Raw genomic sequence first — 3,215 nt, 5'->3', positions numbered from 1 at the left:
GCATTTTACCTAAGTTTTATGTTTGGGTCACATCAAACTTGGCAGATTAGAAATGTGGGTGTGTCCTTGAGCACAGGATACACTGATTTCTCCCATGACTGCACTTGTTAAGCCATACTGGCCAACACGGTGCCCCACGATCAACTCTACTCACCATCTTTTAAGGAGGAAAATTAGCTTGAGGTCATACCTAAGGCAAAGTTCCTCAGAATCTTGCTACGTGGTGATTAGGGTCCATAGAAGTGTTTCATGTCCTTGTACCTACCCCACAGTCCAAACTGCATCCAGAGACGGTTGAGCACACAAGCTCACCTCAACCTTTTGCATTGGATGTCCCTAAATTAACCTGCTGCTGCTTGAAGAACATTGCAAACCTGTGTTCCAGCAGCAGGATGTCACACAGGATGTGTGTCACCTCCTTGCAATCTGCCAGGCATAATCAGTCCCTGGTTTTAAGGCACAGATACAAATCTGCTGACAAGAAAACCGTGCTGCCTGCTGGTGTTCCTGCTATCCCTAGCTTTTGCTGCAGTCCTGCTCCTGGAAGCCAGTCCTCTCAACTCTGCTTGTGTAGCTCCATATGAAGGTAGCTCTTAGGCACCAATGAAGGCTCTCTCAACTCACAGGACTGCTTTTACACTGGAATCTGTTAGAGATTGATCCCAACAGTTGCACAGACAATGACAATGTGTGGAAGGTGAAACTTTACGGCAAGATCCAGCACAGTGTGTTTGCAAACAACTAAAAGCTGGGCATGTCAGCACAACACAAAACTGCCTGCACAACTGTGGGTTGAGTTTGATGACCAAAATCCACACTTTCAGCTCTACAGCAGATATCGAGCTCTGATCTCATTTATTCTGGGATTAATTTGGAGCAACATCTCCTGTAGGCACTGCTTTCATAGGTTAAAGCTAGTATAAAGAAACGAGAGTCAGGACCAAGGAATCAATCAGGCTTTCTCTTGTGAGCAAGAGTACCTAGCAGAAGCTTCTATTCACTGTGAGTTTGCTTATTAGCAAAAACAGGTCTTAGCACCCACATGTGCTGAGACTCAGGGATATCAGAGGACAGGCTCACTTCCTGGTATACAGTCAGCATTTCCTGGATTCAAGTTGTTCACAGGCCAAAAATAACTGCATTTCAAGTGAGCTTCTACTCTCAGCTATTGACAACTGTCTGTTTTTCCATTCACTGCAAAGTAAGATTGGACACAAGCTTTTCACAGAAAAAAAAAGTATTCTTCTTTAGTTATTGAGGAGACATTTGAAGAGAAGGACATGGGCAATGGCACTGAAAATACTGCCATCAAAACCTGTGGGAAGTCAGGTGAATTTATTCTCCCAAATGTCTGACTTCACAGCCTTAGAGGAAAAAAAACCCCAAAATCTACCCCTCAAAGCCCAAAGAAACAACAATACCAATTAAAAAAAAGCTTCACGGTTGCTTTGAAAACTGCAGTTTGCGCTTCTACCAGAAACTTCTCATGCACAGAAGACACTATGCAAGGTAAAAGGGTGAAAGCAGGCAGTGAGAGACTGTAGAGCCTATAGTTCTTGGTCTTATGTCAGCCTGCCATGTAAATGCGTTTTTCTACTTCTGATAAAGCTCCGAAATTCCACAAACTATTCTGAAGACTTCCAGCAACTGTGGTTAATTAAACATAACTGCTTACTATTTTTGAAGGCTGTTGCTTCTTGTTTTGGAAAACAATGTTAATTGTACCAGATGTCAAAGAATTTTCAAAACCACACTATATGAGATCTTTCTGTGCTGTTCAGTATTAAATTGCATGGGATGAACAGAGACTATTAGACAAACTGGTATAATTTCTGGGAGCGATTCCAGCCAGTTCCACCAGACAAACAATTTTTTACTATTATTTCTCACATTAATAACACAAAATAAGACTTTGTCCAAGCAGGCAAACAAGCTACAGGTTTATTCCTACCACAATACACATGACAAAGGAGATCTTTGTGTGGAGACTTCTTAAAAAGTTACTGAGAAGCAGACAGCATTATCACGATAAATTCACTGAAGGCCTGTCCTAGGTTACAATGCAAGATGTATTCTACGATCATCTTCACAAGCTGTTAAAGCAGGTGGGGCAGTGTTCCTTATCTCCTACCATGACTCATCCCTGATTACTCCCTCTGGGAGCCATCTCTGTTAATGGGCCATCAAGGACCCCTGGGTGACTCACAGAATTACATCATCCCATGCAGAGATGCTCCACCCAGGGGGAGGAGGCAAGCATTCCTACCTGGATATAATCCAGGGTTTGGAACACCACAAGCAGTCCTTACCTACTGTATTTCCAGAGGACAAAAACTACCTACCATTGGACCTTCAGGTGAAGACCAGCCCCTTCTATAGGATCACTCTTTCAACAGGATCACTTCATTTGGACTGCTACCACCACCCTTACAAACAGGGTGTCAGGTTGTATCCTGACTCTGTCAGTGTTCTTGTACTATTGCATTTATTTTAATTTTCCTATTAAATTATAACTCTGACTTGTGATCTCTCACTGGTTTGTTTTTGAACTAGTACAAGGTGGAATGGAGAAGGACACTTGGGTCAGGAATACTGACCCAAAAACCAACCAACCAACCAACCAACCCAAAACCACCAACCATATAAAATACATCACTTCGGGGTATTTGGGGATCAGTTAGTAACCTCTAAGGTTAAATAAAAATTGCATGTATGTTTTACTGTTGGAACCCTGGATTCTGAGAATTTCAGCCTTTCAGTGCTGACAAGCAGTGATCCTCAGAAGCACACTATATTCAAACTGAAACCTGGGGAAGGGCTTCTTAAATTGTGTGATAACACTGAGGTTGTTGCTGTATAATTAAAAGTCATATCACTGGGTGGAATATGTAGAGGTGTAAAAAATTAGGCTTAGGGGATATAGGTAACAATATGGATGATTGTGGGTGTGGATTTTGTTGTTCTTCTTTTCTTCTTCACAAATCTAGGGGTTCTGCTATTGGGTCAAAAAACCCGCACTGCAGGTCACGAAAAGTTAGTAATTGGATTATGTGAAAAACGAGGTTCACTCTCCTGTTAGAATTTAAAGAGTTTAATATAAAGACAATAAGAGACACATAAAATAAAGCAAAGGGATAATGGCCGGGTGCCTTGGCGCTCTGCCAAGAGCACACCTGATGCTCGAGGTGAGTCCTTTTTATACCATTTTTACTGTC

Source organism: Coloeus monedula (assembly GCF_965178545.1).
Source record: "Coloeus monedula genome assembly, chromosome: 3".
Taxonomy (NCBI): Eukaryota; Metazoa; Chordata; class Aves; order Passeriformes; family Corvidae; genus Coloeus; species Coloeus monedula.
The sequence above is the reverse complement of the archived record's forward strand: the minus strand, read 5'-3'. Positions refer to the sequence as shown.